The sequence below is a fragment of the Chiloscyllium punctatum genome, chromosome 18 (assembly GCF_047496795.1).
Source record: "Chiloscyllium punctatum isolate Juve2018m chromosome 18, sChiPun1.3, whole genome shotgun sequence".
Lineage (NCBI taxonomy): Eukaryota > Metazoa > Chordata > Chondrichthyes > Orectolobiformes > Hemiscylliidae > Chiloscyllium > Chiloscyllium punctatum.
Window position 1 is genome coordinate 90,647,954 of NC_092756.1, and position 18,154 is coordinate 90,666,107.

An 18,154-nucleotide genomic window follows, 5' to 3' on the forward strand; every position below is an offset into this window, starting at 1 on the left:
TTTGTTTCCCTGACTGAGTAAAAATCTCAGCCTTGAAGACCCAGCTTCGACAGCCTTCTAAGGTAATGCATTCCATAGATTCACTACCATCTGAGGCAAGACCCCTCTCCTCAGCTCTGTCAAATGGGCATCTATGATTTAGCATCTCAATATCCGACCTTATCTCCATAACCCTGCACATTACTCTTATTCAAATAAACATCTTATGCCCTCTTGAAAGTCTTGATTAGACCTGCCTCCACCATATGACCAGAACATGCATTCCAGACCCTAACTAGTATTTGAATTCTCTTTCTCTCACATTTAATTTTCTTATTTTGTCAATTACTTTAAACCCATGCCCTCTCGTTCTTGATCCTTTTTAGGAGCAGGAATAATTTCTCATTATCGTCTCTGTCCACAACTCTCATGATTTTGAAAATTTTAATCAAATCTCTTTTTGGGATTAGTCAGCATCTGCTCATAAAACAAAAATCCAGTTTGGGTTCATGCCCACTTTTCTTCTTCTTCTGTTTCAGCTTTCCAATGGGTGCAGTTCTCTTTTCTCTCCACATCTTTACACAATTGTTGACAAAGTTGATATCTATATTTTTCTTTATTCTTTCAAGGGTAAGGGTGTCACTGGCTAGGCAAGATTTAATACCATCCTTAATTGCCCAAGGACAGTTAAGAATCAACCACATTGCTGTGGGTCTGAAGTCACATGTAGGCCAGACCCAGTAAGGATGGCAGATTCCTTCCCTAAAAGATGTTAGTGAACCTGACGGGTTTTTCCAACAATTGACAATGGATTCATGGTCACTACTAGACTCTTAATTTCAGATTTTTTATTGAATTCAAATTCAACAATCTCCCATGGCGGAATTCAAACCTGGGTCCCCAAAACATTATCTGCGTCTGTGGATGAACAGTTCAGCAATAATACCACTAAGTCATCGCGTCCCCCATAAACAAAATATTCATGGGCATGGACATCACTGGTAAGGACAGCATTTATTATCTATCCTCCTTTCTCAGGCAGTAATCAGGATCAAGGCTGACTTCCTTCCACTCCAGTGTTTTGAGTTGACTAAAACAGTTCAGCGCCCAAATTAGGTGGATGGTATTTTCTGAGGCGGGGTTGTTGGGACGATCAGATTTCACACACTCCTTGCATTTGGCACTTTGCACTTGGCCTCCACCTAGGCATATCGGAGACTTTAAAAATAATTGGCACCTTCCTGGATGATCCTTTTCCAAATTTTGCAGTGGGCATGTTTCATTTCTTTCAGAAAAGCTTTGAGGAAGCCCTTGAAGCATTTCCTTTGCTCTCCTGGTAACCATTTGCCGTGACAAAGCTCGGAGTAAAGAGCTTGCTTTCGGTGTCTCATGTCAGAACAGTCTATCCTGTTTCAAAGACTGTTCCAGTTCAAGTCAGGTCAACATATTCTCAAGGAGGAGTAAGCAGTTGGGACTAGTTTAGTTTGGAATTATGTTCAGCATGAACTGGCTAGACCATGATGTATAACTCTTTGACTATGACAATTACAAATTCATGCTGACCCGACCAGCAAATGCCCATATCCCATTAAAAAGGATTTTAAAATGCCTAATTCCTTGAGAAGTTGGTACTTACTTACACCCCACACTTCTTGAATCATTGCAATCTATGTCATGAATGTGCTCCTATAGTGCTGTTAAGAAGGGAGTACCACAGTATTAACACGATTGTGAAGGAAAATTGAAGCTATTTTTCTAAGTAAGGATGGCAATCCTTAGGAATTTGAGATTGTTGAATGGAGAATTGCTATCAAAACATCTGATGCAAGTGCAAAGTTAGTGATACAGTCATTCTGCACAGAAGCAGACCCTTTGGTCCAACTCGTCCACACCGACTACGTTTCCCAAACTAAACTGGTCCCACTTGCCTGCATTTGGCCCATATCCTTTCCCATTCATGTACTTCTTCAAATGTCTTTCAAATGTTTTAACTGTACCTACATCCACCACTTCCTCTGGCAGTTCATTCCACATATGAACTATCCTCCATGTGAAAAAGCTGCCTGTCAGGTCTGTTTTAAATCTTTCTCCTCTCACCTTAAAAATATGCCCCCTAGTTTTGAAATCACCCACCCGAGGGAAAATACTTTTGCTATTCAGCTAATCTAAACCCCTTATGATTTTTTAAACCTCCTACACTCCAGCCTATCCAGCCTCTCCTTATAACTCAAAACCTCCAGTTCCAGCAACATCCTGGTAAATCTTTTCTGAACCTTCTCCAATTTAATAATATCCTTCCTATAGCAGGGTGACCAGAACTGTACACAGTACTCTAAATGTGGCCTCACCAACGTCCTGTACAACCTCAACATGACATCCCAACTCCTATAACGATGGGTCTGAGCAGGCGTAGTAAACACCTTCTTAACCACTCTGTCTACTTGTGATACAGTATGGGTGGCATGGTGGCTCAATGGTTAACACTGCTGCTTCACAGCACTTGTGGTTCCCAGCCTTGGGTGACTGTCTATGTGGAGTTTGCACATTCTCCCCGTGTTTCCTCCGGGTGCTCTAGTTCCTTCCCACAGTCCAAAGATATGCGGGTCAGGTGAATTGGCCATGTTAAATTGCCCATAGTGGGTGCATTAGTCAGAGGTGGGTGGGTTGCTCGCTCGTCGGAGGGTTGGTGTTGTTGTTGGGCAGAAGGGCCTGTTCCCATCCTGTAGGGAATCTAATTCTGAAAGAACTTTGTACCTGAACTCTTACGTCTTTCTCTTCAATAGCACTCCCTAGTGGAGTCATGTGCTTTTGCTAACATTGAAACACAGTTGGATTTAGATTGGGTAAAGAGAAAACAACATCAATGTTTTCTCCTCCTGATCCTGATAAAGATCTATTGGCAACATGTGCTCCTTAGACAACACCTTCCAAAACCCTCAACTCCCACAATCTTGAAGGACAAGATACATGGGAACACCACCACCTGCAAGTTCCCCTCCAAACCACACACCATCCTGACTTGGGAATATATCAGCTGTGCCTTCATCATCATGGAGTCAAATTCCTGAAACTCCCTCCCTCACAGTAATCTGGGTGTCCTTACACCAAATGGACTGCACCAGTTCAAGAAGGTGGCAGTTGAGGCAATAAAAGCTGGTCCAGCCAGCAGGGCCTCATCCCATGAATTTTGTCAGATAAACGTGGGATTGGCAGTCAAACAGGTAGCTGATGATCCAGTACAACTGAGATCCCGGAGAAGAACAGCCAATAGGCTGGGACATGGATGGCCATTGGCACCCATGGGAATCCACTCTACAAAATAAGTCAGTAGAAGTTATGTAGTTAAAAACTCTATTTATCAAAAATAAAGTTACGCTCGGCTGACTTATCACTGAAAAGTCATTTGATTGTGATGTCGAGGCAATGGAAAACAGGCACCAGGGAATCTGGTTATGAACACAGCTTCTTTTGTTTGAAACTACCTGGATGTCTGAAAGTGTGGAGGTCTCAGATCAACAGCAAAGAAATGAGGAGCAAGGGACGGGGAGCAGCATGGCAGGAAGAAAATGGAGGGAAACTTACAGGCCACATTTTACACCGGTGAGCTAGCTGCCTTCTCTAGAATTCTTCTCAAATATGGAAATATAGAACTAAAAGTATGAGAGTATAAAGACAGAGATAAGACTGGTCTGTGGTTAACCTGATGACTGGAGGGAGATGGTGTGGTGACAGTAATTCACACACACTCTCGTCTAACAGGAGCAATTGACTCATTCTCGCTATCACAGAGTGTTAGAGATAGGATCCCACCACTTCCACTTATCGTAATTCTACACCCTAAGTTGAAAAAGAGTCTACCTTTCTGCAAAAAAAATGTAATTTTTCATAACAAACTTCCAACATTTGAGTACACGTCAGCTAGGGATCGAAATAAAAACTCCACGTGACTCATGTGAAATCCCGTAGCCCCTACCAAAAACACACTACAAACTAATGACAGCTCCAAACCTTGTTGGTGCCCCCTCCCCCAAACCAGTGGACTTGCCAACTTCACCAGCTGCAACCTGGTGATGGACCCAAGTGCCGAAATCTTAGGTTTGCAAGGACCTTCCATGGAAAACTTGTAGAACTCTCAACCACTTTGAGGACTTGCAGGAGGCACATCTCTAACGTGGCCATTTCCCCTATGAGTTGAACAAACTCACATTGTGACTGTGGTCAATCATTTCCAGAGCACTGCCCACAGACTGAACCCCTTATAGATCCATCCCTGGTAGCTTCACAGCCATTCACACTGTAGTGAATAAAGCTATTGAATGGATTGATATCCTCAACATTGATTTATAACTCTTTCACCAGCCATGTACTGTTATGTCTCACTGGCGTGGCAAGATCGAAACCAAATCCTGCTATTGCCAAAATCGTAGCAAAAGTTAAAGATTTTTAAATGTATACAGAACTCCTCAATTTACCTCCCTTTTAGACCAAGTTTACTGGAATACACCGGCCAGGTTTCTGCATGTACCATGGAATGATTATTAATCGCAAATAATTCAACTGCAACTCCAGGGAAGCAATATTGAACTGTCAACATATAACTCTACCAGTTAAAACTCCCTTATAAGCTCCCCCTCTCCAAGCAGACATAGACAGGAAAGACCAACTCATGTGTTATAGCAGAGGATAAGACCGGGCAGTTGTCCTTGTCCACATGGTTTGCTAAAATGATTCTTGTGCTGATCAGAATACAGCTTCTCCATGATCTCTCTCCAGATATTTTCATCTGTAAGACCATAACAAATAGGAACAAGTGTGGGCAGTTCAGCCCCTCGAGCCTGCTCTCCCATTCAATATGACCATGGCTGATCTAACATTCTGCACGTCCACTTTCTTTCCCTGTTCCCCGTAAACCTTAATTCCCCAACTGATTAAGAATCTATCCGTCTCAGCCTTAAATATACACATGGATTCTGGCCCTGCAGATCTCTGTGAAAAGGTGTTTCCAAGATTTAAAACTGTCCAAGAGAAGAAATTCCTTCTCAACTCAGTCTTAATTCAGAGACTGTGCCCTCTGGTTCTAGACTGTCCCATGAGGGAAACATCCTCTTGGTATTTACCTTGTCAAACCATTTAAGAATCCTTCATATTTCCATTAGATCTCTTCTCATTCTTCTAAATCCCATTGAGTACAGTCCCAACCTGTTTAACCTTTGCTCATAAAACAGTCCCTCCATCCTGAGGATCATCCTGGGGAACCTTCTCTGAACTGCCTCCAAAGAAATAATATCTTTTAAATAAAGGGACCAAAACTGTTCACTGAATTCCAGATGTTGTCTCACCAGCTTCTTGTACACTTGCACTAACAGGTCACCTGTTTGCAGGATGCATGGAGCAACTGGTTTCCAATTATTAAGGTCCTTAATTTGTCAATGAAAAGTCACAGCTTGCAGTAAGGTAACACAGCTTACAAAAGGGGGACAAAATTGGCTCTCTTCAAATGCTTTTTACTGCAAAGAGCAGCTTCTTCTCTTCCAAAGATCCAATAGCTTCTGACAAAACATTCACAACCCAAAGTTGTTCAGCTACATAATTGTTGACAGGTCGAAGGTCTTTGTCATCGTTAATTGGTAACTAGTCCATAGACCAATCAGTTATTTTGTCAGCCAGAGCCTCATTTGTGCACATTCCTTGGCTCCAGCTCAACTGCAAACTAGGCTTGCACTACTGCCATATAAACAGTACTTATAATGAGTTTTATGTTATAAAGTGCAGCAATGCTTTAATCCTTGATTTTCAAAACAATACATTTCACAATGAAAAACCCAGAAAAGTAAAAAGATACGTCTTTCTAATCCACAAGTCACAGGAAACTCACCTCTGAATCACAAGTTTCTGGGTTCATGTTCCACTCCAGGGACACACTGGCACTGCAGTGCTGAAGGAGTGCCATCCTTCAGTTAAGATGTTAAACTGATGCCCCATCTGCCTGCTCAGGTAAATGTAAAAGACCATGTATTACTATTTTGAAGAACAGCAAAGAAATTATCCTTGGTGACCTGGCCAACACTGAGCCCAAAAACAACATCATAAGAAATTGAGATTATCACATTGCCTTTTGCAGGAGCTTGTGGTGTGCAAATTGGATATTCGACATTATAGAAGTGCCTGCACTCCAAACAAAGTTCTTAAATAGCTGAAAGGTGCTCAGAGCCATGCAATGGCTGTGAAAGGTGCAATTATTGCAGTCGTCTTTTTTTTTATGATCTTCTTCCTTCTTAGCCTGTCCTTCAGTATCAATAAGTCCTATGTGTGACTCAGCTACGTGTTAGCAGATGTTTGGAGGGTTTGGTGTACAGCTGTTGGGCTGCCTCCAAAGCCTCAACTTCACTCCTGCAACTTGACAAAGTCTTTTGAAATATTCAATGCCTTGCTGAATGAGCTTGGAGTGGGAAAGTCCATGCCTTGATCTCTGTGCATTGGCAAGGATGTTTGACCTCTTCAGAGCTGGTCTGAGGATGACATTTACAGTGCAGTTCCATGGGTCGTAGTTGATGGCCATTGATTCACCTAATTGAGCATCACTGTTATGTGTGGCTTGATATCGAGTGGGCAATGGGCAATTCAACCATGTGGAGGATGTGGCATTATTGCTGATAAACACCTTCAATCCTTTGGAGACTGGGAACTTTAGCTCCTTCTCCCTTAAAGGTCCAGGACAGGGAAGTACATCAGAGCCCAAGAACTGAGAGAGGGGAGCGCACTGTGCTTGAGTTGAGGGTGAAGCCACCTATTTCAGACAGGCTCATGACCTGTCCCTGTTGTCTCACTACAACCCAGAACCCTTGAGTTTAGATGTAGCCATCTAAATAATAACATAGTTGAAATGACTTTATTGCAAACTGGAAATGCAAGCTGACTTGCATTTTTGTTTGAGCTCACAGGGTTATTTTCTACGTAGCTCACAAAGAATTATAATACTGGAAAATTTATCGCCATGGTGACAAGCAATTTTTTGATGCCATAATTGAAAACAAGCCACACAATTTTCTCTCATCTTTCCCCATTGAAAAGAAAAACTTGCATTAATTTCACAACCTTCTTGTTATGGGAACATCTCAAAAACGCTTTATAACCAATGGAGTGGTTTTGAAGTGGTATTACTGTAGTGTTGTAAGAAACAGGGCAATTTATCACAGCAAGCTCCCATAAACAATGTCATGATCATCAGATCATCTGCTTTTGTGATACGGGTTGAGTATCAGGCAGGAGACCAGAGAGAACACCGTATCTCTGGGAATGTGCAGGTAATGTGCAGAACACAACAGCTAATTTATATTAGTTAATCTTATTCAGTAAGCTTCACAAGGTCAAGAAGGAGACATCCCATCCAAAGTGAGATATGGTTTGGGGAATTTAAACATAGAATATTACAGCACAGTACAGGCCCTTTGGCCCTCGATGCTGCGCTGACCTATGAAACCAATTTGAAGCCCATCTAACCTACATTGTTCTATTTTCATCCATATGTCTATCCAATGACCATTTAATTACCCTTAAAGTTGGCAAGTCTACTACTGTTGCAGGCAGTGCGTTCTATACTCCCACTACTCTCTGAGTAAAGAAACTACCTCTGACATCTGTCCTTTATCTATCATCCCTCAACTTAAAGCTAGGTCCTTTCATACTAGCCATCACCATCCAAGGATAAAGGATCTCACTGTCCACCCTATCTAACCCTCTGATTATCTTATATGTCTCAATTAAGTTACCTCCCAACCTTCTTCTCTCCAACAAAACAGTCTCAAGTCTCTCAGCCTTTCCTCATAAGACCTTCCCTCCACGCCAAACAACATCCTAGTAAATCTCCTCTGAATCCTTTCCAAAGCTTCCATATTTTTCCTATAGTGCCGTGACCATTACTGTAGGCAATACTTTAAGTGCGGCCGCACCAGAGTTTTGTACATCTGCAGCATGACCTCATGGTTAGAAAACTCAATCCCTCTTCCAATAAAAGCTAACACACTGTATGCCTTCTTAACAACCCTATCAACCTGGGTGGCAACTTTCAGGGATCTATGATCCCTCTGCTAATCTACACTACCAAGAATCTTACAATTAGCCCAGTATTCTGCATTCCTGTTGCTCCTTCCAAAGTGAATCACCTCACACTTTTCCACGTTAAACTCCATTTGCCACCTCTCAGCTCAACTCCGCAGCTTATCTATGTCCCTCTGTAACCTACAACATCCTTCTGCACTATCCACAACTGTACTGATCTTAGTGTCATCCGCAAATTTACTAACCTATCCTTCTACAACCTCATCGAGGTCGTTTATAAAAATGACAAACAGCATTGGAGCCAAAACAGATTCTTGCAGTACACCACTAGTAACTGAACTCCAGGATGAATATTTCCCATCAACCACCAACCTCTGTCTTCTTTCAGCTAGCTAATTACTGATCCGAACCTTTAAATCACCTTCAACCCCATGCAAGTGCAATAGCCTACCATGGGAACCTTATCCAACACCTTACTGAAATTCATATATGCCATATCTAATATGCCATATCAACCTCTTTACCTGGTCACCTTCTTAAAGAAAATTTGGGGTAGGCAATGTGGGAATTCAGTACAAAAGAATAGAGGATCACTTTGCTTGCTTTTTTTGGTTCATAGTTTGTAAGGTTATATTACAGGATAAATTGAAGTTTAGGATTCAGGGTCAAGTACAAAACAGTGACATCACAGGAAACGCGTATGTTCATTGGTTGGTGTTAGTTACTAATTTACCAAGGTAAATAGGTAAATAGGGAAATATTTAAAGAATACAAAATAAAAGAATGGTACGAAATTTTTAAAAATCAAAATAAAGACTAAGGATTTAAAATAGAGATGCCAGGCCGGACAATGTGTAGTAATTGCACAATGTGGGAGCTGTTGGACTCATTGTGGTTCCTAATGACCATATCTGTTGCAAGTGCTGGTTGTTTGAGGAAGTCCAGCTCAGAATCTGAGCTTGGAACACTGCGACACAACATGGAGGGAAAGAGTTACCTGGAAGCTGTCATTCAGGAAGTCACACCCCTTAGATTAACTGCTTTAAATTCAGTCAGTGGTCAGGGGCAGGAGGGTATGACTATGGGCAAGACAAATAGAGGGATCTAGGAGGTAGTGCTGAAGGAGTCTCAACCCTTGAGCTTGTGTCTAACAGGTTTGAGATTCTCACTCCCTGTGTGGATGAGAGTGGGGTGTACAGAGGATGAGCAAACTGACTATAGCATCATTGTAAAGCCATTCAAGAAGGGGAAGAAAAGAAAAATGTAATTATAATAGGAGATAGTATAGTCAGGAGAATAGACACTGCTCTTTGTAACCAGGATCGAGAGTCCCAAAAACTGTATTGCCTGCCTGGTGCCCAAGTTCAGGATATCTTATCTGGGTTGCAGAGGAAGGGAAAGATCCAGTTGTTGTGGTCCACATAGGTACCAATGATATAGACAGAAAGAGGAAAGGGGTTCTCTGAGGGAATATGAACAGCTAGGGGCTAAATTGAAAGGGAGAACCAAAAAGGTAATAATCTCTGGATTACTACCTGAGCCACAAGCAAACTGGCACAGGGTCAACAAGATTAAAGAGGTAAATATGTGCCTCAGAGATTGGTGTGGGAAAAATGAGTTTGAATTCATAGGACATTGCATCAGTACTGGAGGAAGAGGGAGCTGTTCCAATGGGATGGGCTCCACCTGAATCATGCTATGACCAGAGACCTTGTGAATCGCATAACTAGGACTGTGAGTAGGGCTTTAAACCAACCAGTGGGGTGTGGGTTCAGTTGCATGGAAAGTTATGGAAAAGGTTAAAGGTGGGGACAGCTCAGCAGAGGTTAAAGTTTCAAGAATAAGCAATAGGACAGAACATATGGAAAGAGTCAGGAGTCTAACTTCAGGTCCAACAGATAAGGTGACAATTATGAGAAGGGGAGCAGTCAATACAGGACTGAGGGTGTTGTACTTAAATGCACTCAGTATACAAAACAGGGTAAATGAGCTTATAGTGCAGATTGAAATTGGTATGAATGATGGTGTGGTTATCACAGAGACGTGGCTGCAAGGGGATCAGGGCTAAGAACTAAATATCCAATGTGCCCGATCGAAAGGACAGGCAGATGGGCAGAGAGGGCGGAGTTACCTTGTTCGTAATAAATGAAATTAAATCGACAGCAAGAAGTGATATAGAGTCGGAAGGTATAAAATCTGTATGGGTAGAGTTGAGGAACCACTAAGGACAAAGACCCTGATGGGAGTTGTGTACAGGCCTCTGAGCAGTAGCCAGGGTGTAGGAAAGAAAATAAATCAGGAGATAGAAAAGACATGTGTAAGAAAGGCACTATTACAATCATCATGGGGGACTTCAATATGCAGGTGGACTGGAAAAATCATTTCGATAGTGGATCTCAAGAGAAGAAATTTGTGGAATGTCTACGAGATGATGTTTTGGAGCAGTTTGTTGTAGAACCCATGAGGGAACAGACAAATCTGGATTTGGTGATGTGTGATGAGGCAGACTTGATTAGGGAGCTGAAGGTGAATGACCATAACATGACAGAATTCATCCTGAGAGTGAGAAGGAGAAGACTGGATCAGATGTAATGGTATTACAATTAAGTAAAGGTAACTACAAAGACATGAGGGAGGAGTGGCCAGAGCTGATTAGAAGGGGAGCCAAGCAGGGAAGACAGTGGAGCAGGAATGGCAGGAGTTCCTGGGGTAATTTGGGAGGCTCAGTGGAAATTAATCCCAAAGAAGAAAAAACACATTAAGTAGAGGATGAGGCAACCATGGCTGACAAGGGAAGTCGGGGACAGCATAAAAGTAAAAGAAAAAGATTAGTGGGAAGCCAGAGGATTGAGAATCTTTTTTAAAGTCAGCAGAGGATAACTAAAAAAGCAATAAGGGGATTAAGATGAAAGATGAGTGTAAGCTAGCTAGTAATATAAAAGAAGATTGCAAGAGTCTTTTTAGATATCGAAAAGGTAAGAGAGAGGAAAGAGTGAACATTGGACTGCTGGATAATGAGGCAGTGATAATGGGGAATAAAGAAATGATGGAGGAGCTGAACAGGTATTTTGTTTCACTTTTCACAGTGGAAGACACCAGCAGCACAACAGAACTTTAAGAGAGTCATGGGGCAGAGGAGAGTAAAGTGGCCATCATTAAGGAGAAGGTGCGAGGGAAACTGAAAGGTTTGAAGGCCAATAAATCACTCAGACCAGATGGACTACACCCCAGGGTTCTGAAGGAGGTAGCTGAGGAGATTGGAACGGCATTGGTGGTAATATTTCAGAAATTACTGAAGTCAGGGACCATCCCAGAGGACTGGAAAATGGCTAATATTACACCCCTGTTTAAGAATGGAGAGAGTTAGAAGGCAGGAAACTGTAGGCCAGTTAGCCTAACATCAGTCATTGGTAAGACTTTAGAGTCCATTATCAAGAATGAGATTGTGGAGTACTTGGAATTACATAGTAAAGGAGGGTGGAGTCAGTACAGGTTTGTCAAGGAGAGGCCATGCCTGCCGAATCTGTTAGAATTCTTTGAGGAGGTAATGAGCCACTTTGACAAAGTGGGTGGGGGGAAGCAGTGGATGTGATTTACTTGGATTTCCAAAAAGCACAAGCAGCTGCTAATAAGGTAAGAGCCCATAGTGCTAGGGACAAGGACTGTGGGGCATGGATAGAAGATTGGAAGACTGGCAGAAGGCAGAGACTAGGAATAAAGGGGTCTTCTTCAGGATGGCAGCCAGTGACTAGGTGATAAATTTTTCAGAGTAAAATTTGAACCCATTGCCTTCTGACTCATGAAGAAGTCCTTCCCATGGTTGATAATTTGGCACTCGTTCTTGTAAACAGAGCCCCAGTGATTAGTTCCAGGTTGGGTGGCAAAACTATCAAAGGCAAAAGTCATGTTATGTTCAAATCATCTACAGTAAATAAAGAACAAGAATTGATCAGGAATGGGCCATTTAGCCCTCAACCCTGCTCCTCCAATCATGGCTAAACTAACTCAACAACTACTCAAGCACATCAGAATTTTGGAAGACTTGGCAGTTGACGGAACACTAATGCACCACATGATATAGATCTTACACAGCATGAGCATACCATGTCTATATTGGATTGGCTGCCACATATGGGCGGCACGGTGGCACAGTGGTTAGCACTGCTGCCTCACAGCGCCTGAGACCCGGGTTCAATTCCCGCCTCAGGCGACTGACTGTGTGGAGTTTGCACGTTCTCCCCGTGTCTGCGTGGGTTTCCTCCGGGTGCTCCGGTTTCCTCCCACAGTCCAAAGATGTGCAGGTCAGGTGAATTGGCTAAATTGCCCATAGTGTTAGGTAAGGGGTAAATGTAGATGTAGGGGTACGGGTGGGTTACGCTTCGGCGGGGCGGTGTGGACTTGTTGGGCCGAAGGGCCTGTTTCCACACTGTAAGTAATCTAATCTAATATAGTCCAGTGGCAAACAGACAAATCAAACGAGCCGTTCTGGATTGCTTGCTTGTTTTTGAAGCTGCACCCATTTGGCTTAATTGTTGGAGATAACAGAAGAGAAAATTAAGGAAAGACTTGCATTTTTATAGCACTTATCACAGCCACTGATTGTCTCAAAGTGCTTCATAAGCAATTAAATGCCCTTTGAAGTGTAGTCACTGTCGTGTATGGGACACAACACTTAATTTGCATTTAGCGAGCCAATAAATTTGTAAAAAAAAGTATATATTCAATTTTCAAAATGTTGTTCACTTGTCTGTGAATGTTTAAAGGGGTGGCATGATGGCTCAGCGGTTAGCACTGGTGCCTCGCAGCACCGGGGATCTGGGTTCGATTCCAGCCCCAGGCGACTGTCTATGTGGAGTTTGCACATCCTCCCTGTGTCTGTGTTGGTTTCCTCCCACAGCCTAAAGATGTGTAGGTCAGGTGAATTAACCATTCTAAATTGCCCCTAGAGTTAGGGGGAATGGGTCGGTGACCCTCTTCAGAGGGTCAGTGTGGACTCATTGGGCTGAAGGGCCTGTTTCAATCTAAATGTGAGCAAATAATGGATTTTTCTTTTCAAAATATCCTGCACTCCATCAAATTTGTATTTCTCTCGAGTATGATAAGTTTTTGCCTCATGGTGTATCCCCATATTGTGATAGTTGGTTATGTGCAGTAGAACGATAGAAAATATACAGAACAAATAATTGTTGAGCCAACAAGTTGTATCTGAGTGTGCACAATATTTGTATGAAACAAGAAACATACTGCTCAAACCATGCCTTGCAGCAGCTGCCTATTGTGCTTGCTACATCAATCACCTTCCCTGATAACCCTGGCCTGACTATCCTTGGGTGAAATATCTATCCCCAGATTTCAACTCTGCCCATTTCTCACTGTGTCCCCTTCGGCCTCAACAGGTTTTTCAACAAGAAAGTTGCAGATTTCCACCATCCTCTGTGTAACCGCACTTTCCAAATCTGCAATCTTGACCAACGAGAATGATAAGGGCAGCAGTTGCATGGTAACATCACTACCCACAAGCCCCCTTCCAAGTCATTGAGATTTCTGACTGGGAACTATATCCCCATTCTTTCAATATCACCAGGTCAAAATCCTGGAAGTCCCTCCTGAACATCACAGTGGATGTCCCTACACCACAGTGGTTCAAAAAGGCAGCTCACTATCCTTTTCTCAGAAGTAACTAGGCATAGGCAATAAATGGTGTTGCCCATATCCTAGGAATAAATTTTTTAAAAGGCTTGATCCTGACTTTATCTCTGAACAGCAAAAATCTAATTTGAAGTTGATCTTCTCTTGTTTCCCACTGGACAAGAATGGTGCATTTTAATTGTACTTAATTGGCAAGAAAACAACTTTGAGGCCCACGAAGTTCATGAACGGTGCTATAGAAATGCAAGGATTTTTCTTCTTTGTTTTGGGCTGCCCCACCGGATGATACAGATTTTCTCCAACCACCCCATCCAAATAACTCCTTCAATCATCTCAAAAAAACCTCACAGATTGCGAGAGAGATAGCAAGTATATCAGCAAATCACTGCGGATGCTGGAATCCGAAACCAAGAGAGAAAATGCTGGAAAATCCCAGCAGGTCTGGCAGCATCTGCAGGGAGAGAGAAAAGAGCTGACGTTTCGAGTCGAACTGGCTCTACATAAACGCAGTGTGATCGCTTGCATTTCCTTGTTACCTGTCGCGAGCACGTGATGGGAGGCTGAGTTTAACCCAGTCAATGATCAGCGCGTTTTGTTGCTGCCTCTTTGGGAAGGTTGTTTCCCTACGGTCTCCTGTTTACACCTATCTGACTTGTGGGAGGAGGAAGAAGAGGGAAGTTGGCGATTTGTGGAGAGGCACAGAGACAGAGAGGGCGAGCCGCTTCTGTGGAGGATCAGGGATTTTGTTTTTTTAAATTCCCTCAATCGCTTGGCCTTTCCTCGCTGTGAAACTGACCCGAAACCGGACCCAGAGAAGGACAGGCGGAGGATCGTGGGTTTTCATCCTGTGAGTTTCACAATTCAACTCGCAACAGTTTTCGGTTCAATGTGTCCTCTTATCCCCGTCGGGAGAGGGAACCGTCTCGGATTCACCTCTCTCCCCTAAATCAGCGAAGAGGAAAAGATTATAGTTTTTCCAAACACTTATTGTATCGAGTTACTTTTTAAACAGGTGAGCGAACGTCAAGCGCCGCTGTCAGACTCGATTCTCCTGTTTATTCAGGTTTTTTCCTCACTTGATTTTGTTCTTTTACTGTTTAACTCCCTCTTCCCCGGGAGAATTCATTTCTGGATTTAGATACGAATCGATAATTTTAATCCTTTCGTAACCCGCGCTCCCACGCACATGCGTTCGTATTAGTTCTAAAGCAAAAGGTGGGATTTTTTTTCTTTATTTTGGTGAGGTCAGTTGTAAATAAAAGCCGAAAGTGGGAGATCAATGGGGTCTGGGAAAGGCCGGAGCTCTGTCCTGGCTGGTTTCCAGTGAGTTTGTATTTAACCCTCTTTTACCCCTTCCACATGGATCCTCTCCCGAGTCCTGTTTCGCCACGGCCCTTCTGCACTGGCTTGTTTGTACTTCCCCATTCAGTTCTGGGGAGATTGATGATCATCGTGTTTGGGGGGGGGGGGGGCGGGGGGAAGGTGTTTGGTTAAAAAGCGCGATTTAAGGAGGGTTGGGGGAGAGCACACTTGTTTTGTTCTCCCGTCCAGGGAAGCTACTTAGGTTGAGCCTATCAGGAAAGGTTCAGGGCATTCCTTCAGGCCAATTGGGTTGCCTTTTCAAGGTTCTGGCACGGACCCAGTGGGCTGAATGGCCTCTCTCTGGGAAGAGGCAAAGTGTTTGTTTTTTTTAAAAAACAAAATGATCACTTAGTGCCCATCCCTAATTGCCCAGAGGGCAGCTAAGAGTCAGCGGTGTTGTTGTGGGATACTGTGTAGGCCAGACCCAGGTGAGGAAGGACATCTGCCATCCCTAGAAGGTGTTAGCGACATAGAAGCGATGGTTACATGGTGAGATTCAAACCCATGTCCCCCAAACGTTAGCCTAAGGTTCTGGGTAATTAGTCAAGGGCAATTCCTACTGCATCAACACCTCCCCAGTGAAGAGGCAATGGGGAATGAGTCAGAGATTAACATACAGTCTTATATATGGGCAAAGCTGACATGTGTGAGAGTATATTGGCTGGCTGGAGCCTGGGATAGTGGGCTGAATGATGACCTCCTGTGTTGTCAGTGTGTTAATTCCATGTAAAATAGAACTATTTTTTTCAACCATTGTCAGTCAGGACTTGTTGGGCTGAGTGGCCTGTTTCCATACTGTAGAGATTCCATGGATTATTTCAAGATATTCCTCCCTCCCTGGGATTTTAGTCCATTTGTCCATCACTTCTTGCAGGTAACAAATTGTTTTTGGAATTTGTTTGCAACAAGATAGAATTTACAGCTCCTTACTGTTCCTGAGATTTGAATTTAAAGTAATATTTCAGATTCCCCATTCAGTTCTCTGTGAGGCACCTCTGTGACATCACCTGCTGGATACTAAACTGGCTACACAGAAGGAGAGCTACACACTGTGCTGAAGCCAGGAGGCCATAGGAGCAAGACCCCCTCCAGAGACCTGAGCACAAAGTGCAGGCTGACACCCCTTGGCAGGGGCGAGCTCTGAGGGAGTGCAGGCCGGCCAGAGTTGCTACTTTTTGAATAGTGAGACCAGATGGAGGCCACATCTGTCATTCTTGAGGTTGGTTGCGGAAGACACTATAGCACTGTTTTGAGAAGGAACGAGAGAACCCCAGGGTCTAAGCCGATATTTATCCCTCGATCGACATCACAAAGTTAACTGGTTGTTATCACAGTACTGCCCGTGAGATCTTGCTGTGCTCTAGCTAAAACCTTTTCTCCATTCCAACAGCACTTCATTGCATTGGGATACCTCCTATGTAGTGAGGGGTGCTATACAAATGCAAGTCTTCTGATCTTCATTTCAATTTTTAGATTTTGGAAGAGACAAGAGGTGCCTTGATTGGAAAGTATAAGATCCTGAGAGGTTTTGACAGGGTGGATGTGAAGGGGCTGATTCCTCCTCAGAGAGTCTGAAACCAGGGGTCATTGCTTACAAAAATAAGAGGCTGCCCCTTTTAAAACAGACGTTCTCAAAAATGGAAATCTGCTTTCACAGAATTTTGAGGAAGTGAGTGTGTTTTTACAAATATTTTAAGACATCTTGAGCAAGCAGATGAAAGGATATTTCGGGGGGGAGGGGTAGGTGGGAATGTGGAGTATATGTATTTGGAACAGCCTTAATCTCAGCAGAGAAGGCTTGAGGGGCAGAGTGGCCTACACCCATTCCTAATGTGTAGGTTCATGGATTCCAGCTGGGATCTCAGGACAGTGATTTGGAATGGAATCCTTTTCTGATCATTGCCCACCTGCTTTCTCATTAATAGGGGTACCGAGGCCAACTTTAGCCCTCTGAACATGGGCACCTGAGACCAGGTCATTTAGTACACCCAGTGATTAGGAAACATGACACATATACTCCAATTGGGCTTGGCTTGGCCAACCAACTGAAATGTACAGAATTGCACAATTTGTCTTTCCCACTTGTTCACCAGGCACATCTGCAGTCGGTTCAGACACCCTGAGGTTAAAGGGAGGGTGAAGTCCAGCTGCACTGAGTCATATTGGCCGAATCAAAACCGAAGGCAAACAACAGGCTCAGGTCAGGGTAGGGAGTGGAGGAAAGGGCAGGGGTAGGGAGAAAGTAGTGGACCAAAACAAAGTGGAAACGGAAACACTGTCCATCCATATTCTGAATGTCTTCAGCCCTGCGAGGAATGCTCACAGCCATATGAAATATTTTATCACTGGCTCATTACAATTGTCAGTGACTATTTGTACTTTAGTTCATCGATGCAGATAAAACCCACAGTCAACCTCTTGCAAATCACTTTCATTTTAAATGATTCCAGAGTTGTCACTTCCACCACAGAATTCATTCTGTACTTTGACAATGCAGTGTCATATAATTTACTGCGTTCAGTCCTATGAAATATCTGGAACGTGTGCTCAGTTTATTACAAGTTAATATCCAGATGCCAATGCTTGCTGTATTTTTAACCATCTTCACATCTGATGTACAGTGAAAGTAGATTATAAAACATAGAACAATCCAGTAAAGGTCCTTTGCCCACCACATCCATGCCAAAATCAGAGATCACATGACACCAGGTTATAGTCCAACAGGTTTATTTGAAACCACCAACTTTTGGAGTGCTGCTCCTTCATCACGTGAAGTCCATTTCACCTGACAAAGGAGTAGCACTCTGAAAGCTTGTGATTTCAAATAAACTTGCTGGTCTACAACCTGGTGTCATGTGACTTCAGGCTTTGTCCATCCCAGTCCAACACCAGCCCCTCTGCATCACTTCTATGCAAACCATGATGCCATTCTAAACCAATCCTGTCTGTCAGTACATGGTCTGTATTCCTCTGTTTCCTGCCTATTTGTGTCTAAAAGCCACTTAAACATTGCTAATATTATTTGCCTTGACCATCTCCCTTGGCAACATGTTCCAGGCACCTACCATTTTCTGCCTTTTTAAAACAAAACTTGCCTCCCACAAGT

General features: G+C 43.2%; 1 protein-coding gene across 5 annotated transcripts in view; it reads left to right on the top strand.

The window, feature by feature from the left end:
- Nucleotides 1-18,154, top strand: part of prrg2 (proline rich Gla (G-carboxyglutamic acid) 2) — a 42,541-nt gene that overhangs the window by 732 nt on the left and 23,655 nt on the right. For 2 of the 5 annotated variants that reach the window (XM_072588730.1, XM_072588728.1), the window contains exon 1: nucleotides 14,253-14,698. The exons of 1 other annotated variant lie outside the window; for it this stretch is intronic. The gene's annotated coding sequence lies outside the window, so the exon portion shown is untranslated. Of the gene's footprint in view, nucleotides 1-14,252; nucleotides 14,699-18,154 lie in introns of those variants that run through there. 2 more of the 5 variants (XM_072588727.1, XM_072588732.1) reach the window with 1 other exon arrangement.